We start from the raw sequence: 17,223 nt of genomic DNA on the forward strand, positions 1-17,223 counted from the left end.
ATCACAAGAGAAAGAGAGCTTGCGCAGAACCAGACCACGCCTGCAGACTTCAGTGATGGTGAAGTTTTGAGGAGATGAATGTCCGTACATTGTGTGTTCAGGAAAGGTGGCTGTGTCCACTAAGGATGTTGCACTGGTTCTGATCAAATACGAACCTGACTGAACACTCAATCAAAGAAGCTTGTTTGAGCTTTGGGTTTGTCTGGGTCATTTTCCTGCCCTTCTGCACCTCACAAAGTAGAAGCCCTGGGATTCTTACCAGGATCACAACCCCTACAGCATTTCTGAGCCTGGGGCTCTCAGAAGATTTGCGGCCAAATCGATTAAGCTTCCCAAAATTGGGGAGTCTGCCCGCCACTACTGTCAACACAGCGGCGGGACTGCGGTTGTGTGATGAGCCGGTATTGTGAAATACGCCAGGCCACTGCACCTACCTCAATGCCAGCACAGCCAAGCCCTGGTAGCTCCTGTTCGGGGCACTCCTACCACACGCACTGGCGATCTGCAACAGAGAGGGAACGGAATGAGTTCCAGACTGGTCCTCCCTCTGGTGGGTTGGGGGTGGATTTCCCCTGCGCTCAGAACAAGGTTGGGCTTTATCTTAAAAATAAAATGTATTTTGATGCCGCCTCAACAGCCCTTGAAACCAACGCCCTTCATTTATCCACAGCCTGGGCAGCAGCACGGCTATCTTTCCACATGGTGTCCCCGCTGATGGGCCAGGCCTACGTGGCGGCATGTGGTGGGAGTTCATTCACCACGGCCCATCAGTCCGTGACCTCTCCGCTAAGCCACCAGCGGGAATCCCAGTGAGAGCCAATAGTGAGGCTGGGTTTCGTGATGTGGACATGCAGGTCCATTAGGAACTGGGTGTGGGAGCACATCTGAAAGCCAATCCCGGCCAACTGGTCTTTCCAGCCAGCTCTCTGTATGACTCAACCCCTCCGTGACTTTTCTTCTCCCTATCACTCTTGGTTTGTGCTCTGCTGAGCTCTATACCGCCTGCTCCCACTCAGCGATTGAGGTCTTTAACCCGAGCAACTGCTGAACTCTGGTGAACCGAGACAGCAGAATTCCACTCTTGTCCATCCTGACTCCTGATCAGAATCTAACACACTTTGTACTTTCTGCAAGAACTTTATTGACTTTGCAGTGAATGTCAACTGAGTTTAGAAACCGCGCAACAGTGGAAGGTCATGTAGCTAGCTGAGGTCAGCCCTACAAGCCCCATCTCGCAACACAGTCAACCCAGTGTTGAGCTCAACTAGCTGCATGGAGTAAAATGCCCTGGGCCTTGCCTCTGGGATTTCACAGCACGACAGCTATCTCCATGTACAACCACCCATTTTGTGCTGGGAAGATATCGCCCCAGACTTGCATCAACACTCAGCCCCAGTTTGTGAACCTCCTGGGAACCTGGCCTGGGTTCTCAGCTCACCGACATCCTACTACTTAGCCGCTTCACTCTCCTCTTTAGCAATACATCCAAGGAGGGGGAAGAGTTTTGGGTGGGCTACGCTGCTGTCAGAGGTGTGGTTGCATCCTGGGTAGATCTACCCATGCTAGCTTTAATCTGGCTAGTGCAGCTAAAAAAATAGCAGTGAAGACTCAGAAGCGTGGGCTAGAAACACAGTACATACCTAGGGTTCCCGGCCTGCTTGTACCTGGGCTGAAGGCCATGCCACTGTCGTTCCTGGTCATTTTAGCCATGCTGCCATCACACCTCTGATCGCAGTGCGGCCGCACTGCCACAGGCAGTCTGGAAAGTGGACCAGCCCTGCCTGGGCCATAATTAGCTGCTTCCCAGCCTGAAGGGGTGGGACTAATGGGGTCATGTGACAGCCCGGTAAACACCTGGGCTTTAAAAGGGCAGAGGGCTCAGTTTGGGGAGCAACCACAGGGAGCATGTGGGCTGCTGTGGCAGGTCCTGAAGCCGGGTCTGGAAGGGCTCCAGAGAAGCAGCCGGGAGTCAGGGCTCTGTCCCAGAGCAGAGGGACTGGAAGAGAGCCCGGAGGGCTGGAGCTGAGCCCGCAGGGTGGGCTGCAGAGAGGCCCAGCGGGTGGCAGAACCTTGTTTGTTTGGCCTTTTGTTACCCTGGGAGGGGTTAAGGTTGAGTGAGTCACTTGGCCAGAGGGCTCAGCGAGGACACCACCTCCAGCCTGTGTGGGGGCTCACCAGTGAGGAGGAAACTGAAGCAGGGAGCAGAGGCAGAGCCACATTAGGTCAGCAACCACACCTCTGACAGGGTAGCCATGCCTGTGACACACACCCTTCAAGATTTCCTGTTAATTATTTAACCCCCATCCCCAAGCAGCACAAAGATGAGCCAGAGTCGCTGCTTTCTACGGGAGTGAGTGGTGCTTCAAACAAACAAGAACGAATTCCCTGGGCACCACGAGAAACAAAGGAAGATGACAAATTCCCTGCCTCCTATAGGCTATGTCTGCACTTACACGGCTACAGCAGCCCATGTGCAGGGTAGACCCTCGCTACAACGACGAGGAGTTCTCCGGTCACTGTAGGTGATCCAGCTCCCCAAGAGGCAACAGCGAGGCTGGCTGAAGAATTCTTCTGTCGGCCTAGCGTTGTCTCTGCTGGTGCTGAGGTTGGCGTAACTACGTCACTCGGGGGTGTGGATTTTTCACATCCCTGAGCAACGTAGTTGGGTTGACCTAATATTTTAGTGTAGATCTGGCCTGAGTCACTGAGGAGACCTGTGTGTTTGTGTTACTAAAGAACAGGGGCAAAGCTTTTGTCCATTATTGCTGTGCTCAACCCAAATCCCCTGTTTCTGGGCATGCACAGGTAAAGCTGCAGGAACATGCAAGAACCGTGTTATCCTCTGCGCTCAGCTGATCCATGTGTTAGGGTGGGCCAGATTTTCAGCTGATGTAAATATCGGTGTAGCTCCACTGACTGCAGCACAACTCCGTCTGTTTACACCAGATCCGGCCTGGCAGTGCTGCCAACCCTAAATGTTCAAAAATTGTGATCAGGTCCTAAAACCCACGAGACGATCTTGAAAATAATGATTTTAAACTATGAAGTATTAGACGTTCTTTTCATTTGCCTCCTGTCATTAGTGAGCTTAGGAGTCACATTTTCAAGCTTTTTCTGCACCCACGGTGGCCAGGAGCTTATTTTTTCAGCACCAGAAAGGAGTTCCTGACCTTAACAGCAGCAAAGCTGGTGTGTCGCTGTAATGAAAGCTGAGATTCTCAGGTAATAACTTGATTCCAACAGCTGGGCCTTCATGAAAAACACCAAATAATGGAAGAGTTGCAACAATGAGTCCTTCCAGGTCTTTGCAGTAATACACAGCTTGTTTTATCATTACAAACCAGTCAGATCTCCCAAGCTAAGCACGATTGAGCTAGATCAACACTTGGATGAGAGACCTTGGTGATTCGTACATCATCCTCACTTCCCAAAGGGATGGATCTGCCAGGCTTACAGGGGTCAAGCAGTCACCTGTCCCAGCTGTGGACCACCATACCAACCCGCTTCCTTCACCTGTCATGTGAAAGTACGGCCAGATCTGCTGTAAGCAGGGATGTCAACAGAACAGCACCTTCAACCAGTTCTAATTTCAATCCTACATATTTATCTTCCACAGTGGCACAACATACACCTGCACTGTCTACGCAACACAACACGTACGCCTCGCTGTGTTTTATACACCAGCCCCTCGTCGTCCCATTCTAGGCGGAGCTAGCCATAAGGGCTGGCACACTCACAGAAGTCACAATCCAAGCAGCAACAGTCACTCCGCTGGCCAACAAAACTCTCACACGTGCACCCAGATACCATGGGGATGGGCACCTTGTATGCGTGTGTAATAATAATAAATGATGATGATTCATAACTGATGGGGCAGGCCCACAGCTGTTTTGAGGAGATTGTTTATCACCGCAAGCTCCTCAGCAATTGCGCTGTCACCGGTGAGCTTCAAAACAAGTCTAATAACACCTTGTAATCTGTCCAGGAAAAAAATCAAGCTCCTCTCCATTCTGGCTGCATACAGGTATCTTAATAAGACTCTGTGGACTACGTTCTGCAGACTAGAGCACTTCCCTGAGGAGGGTAAATCACACCTCAATGGGAGGACTGGTCTCTAGGGCCCTGTTTCCTTTCTTTTAACTTTACCTTTTCATGAACTAGTCATGTCACAGGCACTCTTGGCCTCTCTCCCACATGAAGGCCACTCTCCCTATATAGATGCGTTATGGGAGGAAATAAGCAGATGTCAGGCTTTAGGACGCTGTGTGGAGGTCCAGGGCTATTCTGCTGATTCACCCTGGCAATCAAACCAGATGGGGCTCATTAGCTCCAGCTTTACTAAGGCCTGCCCTACATCTACAACGTAGGTTGGCCTGGAGCACCAGGGCATCCTTAGGCCTCTGTTGCTGCTTGCTCAGCCACATGGGGTCTGAAGAGTGACACAAGGTTCTTCTTCCTGCTCAGATAGTTTTACTGCAGGATAAATGTGTAAATGCCAAGAAAGAAAGCAGAAGCCAGAGATTCCCAGGGCAACAAGGGCTTGCTGTTTTTTCTCCTCTAGGGCACGTATGAAGCAAAGTCCTATGTAAAGTGAGCCTGCGACACTGATAAGAGCTGCACAGAGACCTTAGAGAGATGCAGGGTAAATAGCAAGTGACTGTCTCAGCCTGTTTCCAGCAGAGCTCTTTGAAGCTGCGACTGATTAAGATTCCTGCTGCGATGGAAGTGAGGGGATTTGAAATGTCTTGATCAGGTTGTTCTTTACCTCCCAGATGGGTGGAGCTTCATGGGAAAGGTCAGAGGAAATAACTTAGGTTTGAAGTTAAAGCCCGTTACGTCTAAATAAGAGCGTCCACACAGGGGTTTACTGCGCTTTAACGTCACACCTTTAGCTAATTCATCTTAACTTTCCTGAGTGTCCCCATGTACACAAGCCCAAAGTGGGGCCAAAAATGCATGATGTGTGTAGACACGTAGATTTCTTCCTCCAGGGTGGGATGCTTGAGTCCTCAGTAGGCTCTCTCTATTCATCAGAATTACATTGACCTAGCTACGTTGTGAAAAATGTCATGCCCTAAGCACCGTAGTTAGATCAAAATAGAATCCAGCGTAGATGCAGCCAGGCCGACGGAAGAAATCTGTCAATTTAGCTCCCGCCTCTGAGAGAGATGGATTAACGGCATCAGCGGAACCCTCCCCCGGGAAGCACCTATAGTGCGGCCCTACAGCAGTCGTAGTGCAGACACATCCTTCGGATCTCCCAGAATGCTCATCACCGCCATCTCTTAGTGCCGGTATTCAGGCTTTATACAGCGCTCGGCATGATCAGAGCCCTGTACGGACCTCAGCTAATAAATCCGAATTCATTACAGGCTTTGCTGGTTCCCAAGCAGGTCACGTTTCAGGGGCAGAGGATTAGAGAACGAATAATTAATCAGTGGGAAAAAGGTTAAATCCTTTTCCCTTTCCTCACTCTGGAACTCTGGAGGCCCGAAGGAGCTTTACCCCACTCCACATCCCAGCACCTCCATCGGGGCTGCTTGTTTAGCTGTAACCCCTCTTGCCTCGCCGGGTCTGCTCTCCAGACAGCAACCTGACAGTCCCTTTCGGAGGGCAGCACTCACCCATCTTGACGTGGATTAGCTGGCGGTGGGGAGAGGGGTGTTTCTGTCCATGCTGCCCTTCGAGCCCCAATTCCGGACATCCAGACCCCAGCTACAAACAGTGTCATTCATTTCAGACCCTGTTTATTAATACTGCCACTTGCAGGCATCATCTATGCTGGCTGCAGAACTGAGCTTATAGAGAACTTGACAAGAAATTAATCCTGCTCGGTGCCTCCGCCGGGCCTGCAATCTGAGAGTTGCAAAGCCATCTACAAACACAGCGGAGCTGAGCCTCACAACCCACCATGGGGAGGGCGGAAGTGTCCTTATCCCCATCTTTAGTGATGGGCCCAAACTGGATCCAAACCTCCCCGCTTTTGAGGGGCTGCTACTCCGGAGCTGAGCTTTGCCGCTAGGACTCAGCTCTGCTCTCTGACAGCGGCCAGGTTTGGGTGCTGGAGGGGAAGATGTAAAACACGCACAAGGCACCTAATTCTGCGACACGCCAGAGGGGAAGTTCTGTCTGGACCCCACCTCATGCCCTGACACATGAGGTGTGAGAGACCCGGTCACCTGAGCCCACCTACGTTCAGTGAAGAATCCAGTGTTTGGCTTTATACCCCCTGTCCCTTCTAGGGGACTGAGTTACCCCATCTAGAAAGCTGTCTCTTGCCTTCAATCCTTGCCACGTTCAGACGCTACGAACAGGTACGTAACGGAGGATTTCTTCTGATGCTCCTCCCAGCGTCAGTGGGACCAGCGAAGGATCAGTGTTCTTGGGAAATGAAGCTGAGACTTAGTACTGACTTTTCCTGCCTCTTATTAGCCTTTATTTACTGACAAAGCCCTGGAAGATTGGTCAGAATTTTCAAACCCGCTGCCTATCAGGCTGACCAATGTTTCCTTGTATTCCCCCTTCTGTCTGTATCCATTTGTTGGCTCTTTGGGGCAGAGACTGTCTTTTTGCTGTGTGTTTGGACAGCACCATGGGGTCTTCGTCCAGGAAGGGGGCTCCTCGGCTCTCCGATAATACAAGTAAACAACAATAATTCATTCATAATAAATCAGAGCGAGCTAAAATGGTGCTAGCTTTGACCTCTGCTCCGAGCCATGTTATCACTCAGAGATTATCTCGGACAAGTCATTCTGAAAAATTAGGAACAGCGAAATGACTGGTTCCTAGAACTACTGTTCTGCCTTCCCTCGGCAGATTCTTCTGCCATGGCACATGTCAGGCAGACCTTGTACCATAACGCTGACACGGGAATTACCATAACTGGCGGGTTCTCCTTGACATTCATGTGTGCGACGCCCATTTGTTATGGAATTACCGTAACTGGCGGGTTCTCCTTGACATTCATGTGTGCAACGCCCATTCATGTGTGCAACGCCTTTTATGTCAGTGGGAAGAGTGGGGTACTTCTCTCTGCATTCAAAGCTCAGATGAATGAACAGATAGAGAAACGCAGTGTTGCCAACCCTTGCGGTTTGATCACAAGTCTTGCAATGTTTGGTGTTTTTAACTACCCCCTCTCCCCCCACTCCCAGCTGCTGGATTTAAGAGATTGCAGGGGAATCTCAGCTTTTATTTAACCCCACGCCCCCAGCAAACAGCAGTAGGTCAAAGTGCGCTAGGGAACTTTTAGTGTGCAGCAACAGGGTCCACTCAGACAGTTAGCGTATGGCACTCTGGTGCGCTGTAGAATTACAGCTCAGCTTGCCATACTCTGTGCCGTAAGCCCATGTTTAACCCCCGTGGCTGCAAAGAGACGGCTGGAAGTGTGAAGCAAGTGGATCCTAGAAGACTGAGAATCCAGAAGGCAAATAAGAGACCCCAAAATTTACTATTTAAAAAAAAATCTTATGAATTTTAGGTCAATCTCGTGATTTTCTGAGGCCTGGCTCTGGATTTTGGCACTCGTGAGTTTGGCAGTACTCCAATGCTCCAACAGAAGTGCATCCACTTTCTGACCATAGAGAAATCATGACGTGTAGACACATTAAGGGTCCCCTTCTCTTCATGGGATGCACAGCTGGGGCTCCCACTGATTTAGGAGAATCTTGCTCAGAATGTGTTAATGACAGTTGGCATTTCTGAGCTGGTGGTGGCCTGCTAGACTTCATCGTGGCACACCTGGAGCGAGGCGTAGAACTCCTGTGATAACGATTTAATGATTGTAAAAGGAGCTTTTCTACCCTGGGCACGTGCAACGGCTCATGAGATTTGCACGCGCATCTGCCCCAGTTGTGCATGCAAATCTTGCAATGCCAGGCATGGCCCTTGCCAGTTAGACACACAACCTGCCAGCTGCGTTTGAAACTGCCTGACTGCACTAAGCCCCACGCAGCAGACGCCCGATCCTCTAATATGCATGTCCCTAACGTCCCCTCATCAGTCCTCCAACATCCCGCCACGCATCCTATTCTCAACCATCCCCTGTATCACAATAAATAAAACTCTTGGCAATGAACCCAAATGAACACTTACCAAGACTATACACCATTATCATAACTAATGATTACAAAAACTTTGGCAGGGATATTAAATCTTAATACCATCTGTGGTGTCTATAGCACTTTTGAGCCGTAGCTCTCAAAGGAGGTGGGTATCATTATCTCCATTTTACAGGTGGGGAAACAGATACAAGGAGGAAAGTGACTTGCCCAAGGTCACCCAGCATAGCAGTGTCAGAGCTGGGAACGGAACCAAGTTCTCCTGAGTCCCACTAGGTAGCATAAGAACATAGGAATGGCCATAATGGGACAGACCAAAGGTCCAGTATCCTGTCTTCTCACAGTCACCAATGCCAGGTGTCTCAGAGGGAATGAACAGAACAGGCAATCGCCAAGTGATTAATTAATTAACTTCTAGCTATTAGAGACCAGGATGAGAGCTAATGTAGGGGGCAGATTCTCCCCCATCTGCTGCAGTGTGGGGAGGGGTTCTTACACCATCCTCTGAAGCATCTGGTGCTACCACTGTCAGAGACAGGCCACTGGAAAGGATGGTCCTCGGTTCTGAGCCAGTCTGGCAACTCCTGTGTTCACCCCCAAAGCTTTCTGAGCCTCCTCTCGAAGGATGTCCCCGAAGCACCTGGATGAGCGTGCAAGGGAGAAGCCTCCTGCATCTGCACCAGCAGGAGTGAGAGGAGAGTCAGGTACCCCGAGCTCTGCTGGCAGCAGGAAAAACAAACAACTATACATTTGATGTATCATGGGGTACAATGGAGTTTGGACTGTAGGAGTCACGTGGCACTGAAATGACATCTTGGGATTTATCTGCTATCAAATCACCCCACGCACTGGTCTCATTGGCACCTATAGACTCCATGAGGGGAGGGTTTCTCGTCCCATCCCAGACTGAATTTGTGAATGTTCCATTTAAAAGCACTCCCCTCCCCCAGTCTCTGCCCAGACACAGGCACAACCCCACTCCCTGGTGATCACCTGAACCTGGTGGCCAGGTGGCTGGCGCCCAGGAGAGTGAGCATGGACTTTGGTGCTGAATGGGGAGGTTTAGCGTGAGCTAAACACATTTCACACAAAGAAAAGGGAGGGTGATTTGCTGACCTCATGGAACAGTGGGAACGCCAGACAAACACACAGAGGAGTCTGTCGGAGTGAGAGCCAGAGAGGATATTAAGTCATTGCCTAATGGTTTGCAGCTCATAATCCAAACTGGGGTCTGGAGGAGCAATGGTGCAGTTGCTTGGCCCCACCATGCCTGGGGGAGTTGACTAGTGGCAGAGCAGAGGGAAGCAGGACTCCTGGGTTCTCACCCTGACTCTGTCTAAGCCTCACTGATGGACCCTCTGTCACAGTTAACTAGTGAAGTGCTTTGAGATCACCAGATGGAAGGTCTTTCCCAGCTCCCCCAACGCTTGCTGGCTCTCGCCAGACCCTGCACCCCATTCCCTCCTCAACACAATGTTCCCTTTGCCAACAACTTGGATGACAGTTCACTCCCCCCCCCGACACACACCATGCACTGGAATGACCGGCCGTGCTGAGCCAGCCACAGCTGTCACGGGCACAGAGGGGAGAAGGGAGCCCGTCCAAGAGCATAAGTGCTCAGTCATGCACATGCAGCCTGGGCAGACTTCCCAGCCCTTGGGAACGAACGCAGCTGAACCGAGCTTCGCAGCCAGAGGGAGAAGGAGAGATGGGGCCTGGGAAATATCATTCCTGACTAAAGTCGGGGGAGAGTTTGGGCAAGAAGCTTTGATTCCGCTGCTGGGTTCACGGGAATTGCTGCCCAGCCCATTGCATAGGCACATGGTTGGGGGACCAGCACTACCAATGGCACATGCAAGCCCCAGAATGAACATGTGACCCCAGCCCCTGCCCAAATTGCTGGCTGAGGCAGGTCAGTCCCGCTGGAAGGTGAAGTGACAGACACCAGCTGCTCCAAAACCCCTCTCAGGCTACAGCTGCGAGGCCCCAAGTTGGCCGGGGCAGCGGGCGGTTGACACACGGGGCGTACAAAGGTATGCTAATGCCAGCAGTCCTGCTATGCACTAAAGGAGGAAGGCAGAGTTAGAGGGACTGTGGGGAACTGGGTTCAGCCACTGAGCACAGACATCAGCCCGGCATGTGCCCAGCGGGAGGCACTGCATTGGTGCTGGAGGGAGCCGAGCTGAACCGAGCCGGTTCAGGGCAGGAATCTGACACCATCTCCCCACCCACCCCTGGAAATAGCCCTGCGGGCTGGCACTGGAGAAGGGAGGTGCTGGACGTGCCTTGTCCTTGCTGATGTCAGGGCCCGTGCGTATATGCCTGGGGCACAGGCTGAGATGGATATCTGTGTTCAGAGGCCTTCACTCCCCAAGGTTCCTGCTGGCAGCTAGATTTATCCCCCCGGTGGTTCCGGTGCCCTTCATCCCGACCCCCGCCCGCTGGCAGGGAGTCAGCAGCACACAGCAGCCCTTGCTCTGGGTGATTCCCTCCTCCCCAAGCTACACCTCGTGGTCTGGAAACAAGATGGTTATTCAGCCAATTAACCCAGGTCTGTCCCTTCCCTCTGTCCCATGGGCCATGTTTCTGCAGGGATCTCTCTTCTCCCCAGTGCATTATGGGAGGCCTCCAAGGGTCTTTGCCCCCCCCCAATGCATTATGGGAAATGTTTCCTCGGGGGCTCTGTTCCCCCAATGCATTATGGGAAATGTTTCCTCGGGGGCTCTCTGTTCCCCCAATACATTATGGGAAACATTCCCCCAGCCTCAGGGGTCTCTGGTCCCCACCACATTATGGGAAATGTTTCCCTAAGCCTTGGGGATGGGTCTCTGTTTCCCCCCAATGCATTGTGGGAAATGTTTCCCCAGCCCTCAGGGGCTCTCTGTTCCCCCCAGTGCACTGTGCCCTCACATTACACTGTAGGAAATGTCCCCCCAGGCTCCTGGGGCTTCTGACAATCCCAACTCTCTGTGCTGTCACCACAACAGTAAGAGGAAGGTAGCAAAGGAGCCAGTTAGTGCCAACTGAGGTGGCTGCCATCACTGTCGGTCTCCCTGGGGTCTGGATTGAGGCCTCCCCTCTCAACCCATGTTTACGCTGGGCTAGCTGGTGCTTAGGAGAGAATTGTTCAAGGAGTTGTGCTTCTCCTCTTGAACAGTGCAAAGCTCAAAGGCAACAGCATGAAACTCAGCCCCAGGGAAGGCTCTAGTGCAGAAGGGACTGGGGACCCCAAATCTCTGCCTGGTAATGATCAGACGCATTGCCAAGGTGATACAAGATGCAACTGAGGGTCAGGGCTACTCCTTCGCTAGAGCACCCCCTGCTGGCCCACGGAGGGAGCCACTGATGGAGGCACATGAGGGAAATGTGCCTATTGTACAGCTAGTTACAAGCAGGAGGGAAAGAGCCATTTGGATGGTCAAGTGGCTAGTGCATGGGCATGTAGGAGACCCAGGTCTGAACCCTCATCCCGCTCCTCTGTCCACAAGTGATCAGGAGCTGTGGGTGCAAAGGCTGGGGCCGGCACTGAGCCCTGGGAGGAAAAGCCACATGCTCCTCAGCAATGACTCATTGAGGGGTGGGTTTAGAAGGGAGCCTGTTGCATCTTCAGCCAGTGGGGAGGAGTAACGGGGTGAGGGGAAGCCATCAAGGCACTGATGAGGGTGCAATAGGATCCCCTCTCCCCCACTCGGGGAAGGAAGAAAGGCAAGGTGCTCATGATCACAAGGAGGTTCTCTGATATTCTCGCCCCTTACGCCTTCCCCCATGTGCTATTCCAGGGCTGGCCTGAGGTGCACAAGGAGACAGAGCCATGGTGACATAACTGTGGCCCCAGGGTCAGATTTAGTTCAGTGTATTCCATTCCCATCCTAGTTCCCACGTGAGTGGGTGCTACACAGCCCCCGTACGCTGTTAACTGGCCAGCTGGGAAACCCGAGAACCCGCTCAATGTGCATGCTCAATCCCTCCTTTGTCTGCACAGGCAGGTGACAGGCTTTGGTGCCCTGCTTCATTCCAGCGCCTCCTCCGGCAGAGCTCACCTAACCCATGCCTCCTGTTGAGTGGCAAAGTTACCCTCCACCCCCGCAGATTTAACGTGTTGTTTGAACTGCAGGCCCAATAATCCGGCTCAGTCAACGTGCCATGTGTAAGCCTGGCCTCGGAGCAGGAAGTCTGCCCAGAGAGAGGATTAGGAAAAGCAGTAATTTAGATAAATGCTGTGTCAATTACACAGCAGAGCTGCCAGGTTCTCAGCCGGAGGCCTGGGAGAGGTCTGAGCAGGGGCAGAAGACAGGGGTGGGTAGGATAGAAGTAGGGTGGCCATTTCTGAGTGGCAAAAAATGGAACATAGCAGGGATGATGCTGAGCCTATCAACTGGACAGCTGGCAGGATGTGCTGAGCCCCCTGACAGATTTCCCAGGACAGCCACCTCAAAGAGGGATGATCCTGGGAAAATCTGGACAGGTGCCTACCCTAACTAGGAGTGCAGGGATTTTGAGGGAGTCTGGGAGGTCTGTGTGCGGTGGGCAGGGGGCATCTGTTTGAGGTGCTGAAGATAAGTCTTGCAAGATCCTGGGGTGAGTTCTCTAGATGGGAGGGAAGGAGAAAATCTTTGTAGCGGGTGGAGTGAAGAGGTCAGTGGGGGGAGACAAGGCCCAAGAAGGTCTGTAGAGGGGCTGGAGCTGGAGAGGTGTGGGAGATTGGGACATCCCTATGATAACCCTTTGTAACTATTCCTGCTACGGCTGGTCATCAAACTACCCTGCCACGCTCACTGAACGTCTGGCTCCTTTCTGTGTAATGGACTGAACCCAAACCTGAGCTTTGGTGTGCTCCGACTTTGGATCTGGTTTTGGCTTGAGCCCATTTCTGCTCTGCATCCATTTTACTGCCCAGGTTACACCTGTTTAAGTTACTGCAGGCACACGTGGTGGTGTGGGCCAAGAAGTAGCCTGCCTGCGGCTCTTTCATTGCCTCAGCCAGGCTGTTCCCAACTCTGCAGCATCACTCCGCAAGACAGTTTCCTCAAACTTCTTCAAGTGGTAGATGTTTGTAACTTTTGCCTTTCAATTTTGCTCAGGGCCTGATCCTTCTCTCTGTTCACCCAGTTTGACACGGGGGTAACTCCGTTCACTTCACTGGAGTCAGTCCTGATTTACATCAGTGTAACAGAAAGGGGAATCGAGGCTTTTGGACATGATTCTGCTCTCACAGCAGCTTTGCATTAGCTTAGCTCAACTGATTTAAACAGAGTTAGGTCTGATTCACGCTGCCCCCCCCCCATGCTTCATTACACAATGTAGCCCTTGAATTAAAGCTACTCTAAACTACAGAAAAGCTTTACTATATACTCCAAGGGAAGAGACTTCATTGATTGTCATGTATCACTTACATCATCATTGAATATTATTCTCTTCAGCACAGCCATCTCTTATTTTAAATATATAGGAATGGAGCTTCATCTGTTTACACTACCTGAGGATCTGGCACCTAATTAATGAAATTTCCTTATTGTTATTATTTAAGCACGGACAACGTGCTCAACACCAGGTTAGGATCTGTCTTCCCAGCAGAGTTAATGTGGGTTCTTACTCATGTGTTGTCCTTCGCCCACACATGAACCCCTCTCTCCTGAGTTTAGTGGTGCTTTTCAACCCAGGTTGGCTGACCCATCCTGGGGTAGAGGCTAAACCCTGAGTGAGGCTTTCACTTGGGCCTGCAACCCGTCCACTAGGCAGTGAGGACGCAGGCTAAACCACTCGAGTGCTGACAGTCCTGCACTGCCTTCCCACAATTTTCCCAGTGTGCCCAGAAGGACAGATAGAATCTCCCACAATTCACTAGGACTGGGCTAACTGCAGTGCAGACATACAGATAAAGACAGACTTTGCTCAGAAGGCCAAATCTCCCAGCAGGTAGTGGAACGATGCCATTTTACTCCAGCTGAGCTGTCTGTCCCACTGGTGTCAGTGGGCTCCTATACAACTGGTGTAAGAGCATCAGCATCTAGCCCAAAGTGGTGAGACTGGGAGCCCGAGAGGTTTGGCATATTTTGGTCTGACTGACCTCATTCTCTTCTCTCTTTCCATAGGAGCGGTTGGGTGGAGAAGGCTTTTGACATGGGCGAGGGTCTGTGGGTGTTGCAGAAGAAAGGAAACAAATAGGCCACTGAAGTGGCGTTGCTGGGAGCATGGTGAGCAAGGGGCAGGATAAGAGAGGAGAGCCGAGGGGCAGACTAGAATGGAGGCATGCAGTGCCGTGAGGGCAAGGATATGGGGCTGGAGGAGCGCCACTGACATCAGTGGGGCTATGAACCAGTTTAAACTTGATATGATGGTGAAGAGAATGGAGAGCAAGAATACACTATGATCCCCTCATGAAGATGAGGTCCTAGTTCATGGCTATACAAACTATGGGTCTGATCCTGTAAGCCAGATTCAAGTGAGCAATCCCATTGGCCAATTTCCAGATGTGACTGGTGATTTGGGGGGCTCTGTTTTCAGGTGACCAAAGTGAGATGCCTCAAAGTGTCCTGATTTTCTGAAAATCCCCTTCCAGGGGGTCTTAGGCAATGCCCGGAAACCTGACCTGAACCCGTCAGGACTCCACTGCAAGTGTCCGATCTGGCTTGGGAGGCCCTCAAATCGCTGGTCACCTTTGGACATCCTGATTCCCCTTGGTGTGTCTGAAAGCCTGCTCCTCTGTGGGGTGAGGCCCTTGCCTAGAAAATACCACAGCACCGTGAAGACTGAGGCTATCAGGATGAGCAGGATGAATCCACTGACCACCTTGACGCAGTAGTAGCAGCAACGCGGGGGCCTCCTCTTGGACTACGGAAATAATCACCAGAACAATCTGGTTTGGTCCTGCTCCAGATAAGAACCTTGCCCCAGACCCTGATGGAGAAAACATCACAGCCAGGCTGGATGCCCACCCACTGCTAGCTAAGTAACACAATAGCATGTCTGAGCATGCACCGGGCCTCCCAAACTAGCTTGGAAAACTGGCTCAGGAGTATGAGGCAGGGTGAGCTGGTGCTTAGGGCTTGGGATTGAGACTTGGCCAATGTGGGTTCCAAGCCTGGCTTTGCCACAGCATTCCTGTGTGACCTTGCCCAAGTCACTGCCTTTTGCTCTGTGCCTCAATGTCCCTGTGCCCAAAATGGGGATAACCCTACTCATTTAAAAGTACAATGAAAAGCTGGGAAATGTCTTGGAGATGTATAAATAAAGGCAGGTACAGTAGTTAAGGTAATCTATATACATATGCTGTTACTACTTTTACAGTTCAAATGTTTGCTCAGTGACAATATTGACATAACTTGCTGGACACCTCTCTGACCATGAAAATTCATCTTAAACATGCTAATAACAACCTTAACCAGCAGAAGAGCTCTGTGGGACTCAAAAGCTCATCTCTCACCAAAAGAAGTTGGTCCAATACAGGATATTGCCTTCCCGACCTTGTCTGGTCTCAACCTTACCTCTGACCAACAAGGTGAATTTATGAATTCTTTCAACTATGTGTCATCAATATATGTGTGTATTTGAATATATAAATGATGTAATTAGTAACATATGTACTGTAAGAGTTCGTAAGTATCTCTGCTATGGGGTATTATTAGCAGGTGTAAGTTGGATTTTCACATGCCAGTAGTGGCATTGAATGACTGTGAGCTGGTCTACACTACGGGGGGAAATCGATCTAAGATACGCAACTTCAGCTACGTGAATAACGTAGCTGAAGTCGAAGTATCTTAGATCGAATTACCTACCGTCCTCATGGCGCAGGATCGATGTCCGCGGCTCCCCATGTCGACTCCACTACCGCCGTTCGGGTTGGTGGAGTTCCGGAGTCGACAGGAGCGCGTTTGGGGATCGATATATCGCGTCTAGATGAGACGCGATATATCGATCCCCGATAAATCGATTGCTACCCGCCGATACGGCGGGTAGTGAAGACGTAGCCTCAATCTACTACAAAGATAATGGTATACTTAACAAGTCAAAGTCATTGCCTATCCTTTCAAGTGCTGAAGATTTTTTTGAATGGTAATGATGCAGAATGTTTTGCCTAAGGGTTACATTAATCATTTAACTTTAAGTTATTGTATGTTTAATAAAATACGAATCCTTCATGTACTATGAATCACAGCACTAAAGTACAAGTGACAAGTGTCTGTGATTGGTATTAAAGTCATGGCTAGTGTCTCCCATTGTGAGACAGGCACTGTCCTAAAGAGTGTACAGTCTAAATCAGGGGTCGGCAACCTTTCAGAAGTGGTGTGCCGAGTCTTCATCTATTCACTCTGATTTAAGGTTTCGCGTGCCGGTCATACATTTTAATGTTTTTAGAAGATCTTTCTATAAGTCTATAATATATAACTAAACTATTGTTGTATGTAAAGTAAATAAGGTTTTTAAAAGATTTAAGAAACTTCATTTAAAATTAAATTAAAATGCAGAGCCCACTGGACTGGTGGCAGTGCGAGTGCCACTGAAAATCAGCTGTGCCATAGGTTGCCTACCCCTGGTCTAAATGGACAAGACAGAAAAAGGAAGTATCATTATCCCCATTTTACAGACTGAGGGTATGTCCACCCCCAAATCAGTCTGACTTGAGTCAGCAAGCGCTCAGGAACTGGGTCCTATGGACCCTGCTGGGAGGTGGGTCAGAGCCTGAGTCTCGCTGTAACTCGGGTCCAAGCCCTGTCATTTTGCAGGGTGGATGCAAGTCAAGCCACAGACCTCAGTCAGAAGGTCTGCATAGTGCAGTGTAGACGCATTAGCACGGCTGTGAGAGCTGGGACCGACAACTGTAAACCCAGGTTTACCATGCAGTGTGAACGCGCAAGTGTGGGCTTGGAAACACTGAGTCCACAAACCTGGGGCCCCCAGACCTGGGTTTACAATCAGTGCAGACATAGCCGTAGAGACTTGCCCAAAATCGCACAGCGAGTCTGTGGTAGGCTAAGGAATTGGAGCCAGATCTCTGTCCTGAGTCCCAGTCCAGGGCTTTAGCCACAAGACTGTTCTTCCTCTAGAACTCGTTGAAGAGTCTAAGATCCCACGAGGGTAGGGATAGATTGCAAGGGGCACAATCTGGCCTCATGTATGTTACACCGACTTAGATTGCTTTGTCTCTAAAAGCTTCCTTGTCTAG

At 50.7% G+C, this 17,223-nt stretch overlaps 1 long non-coding RNA gene across 1 annotated transcript in view; it reads right to left on the bottom strand.

The window, feature by feature from the left end:
- The window catches only part of LOC120387259, a 34,537-nt gene that overhangs the window by 1,938 nt on the left and 15,376 nt on the right, over positions 1–17,223 (bottom strand). The window contains exon 2 of the long non-coding RNA XR_005590080.1: positions 435–502. This is a non-coding gene — a long non-coding RNA (uncharacterized LOC120387259). The remainder of the gene's footprint in view (positions 1–434; positions 503–17,223) is intronic.

Source organism: Mauremys reevesii, linkage group 20 (genome assembly GCF_016161935.1).
Source record: "Mauremys reevesii isolate NIE-2019 linkage group 20, ASM1616193v1, whole genome shotgun sequence".
NCBI classification, from domain to species: Eukaryota; Metazoa; Chordata; order Testudines; family Geoemydidae; genus Mauremys; species Mauremys reevesii.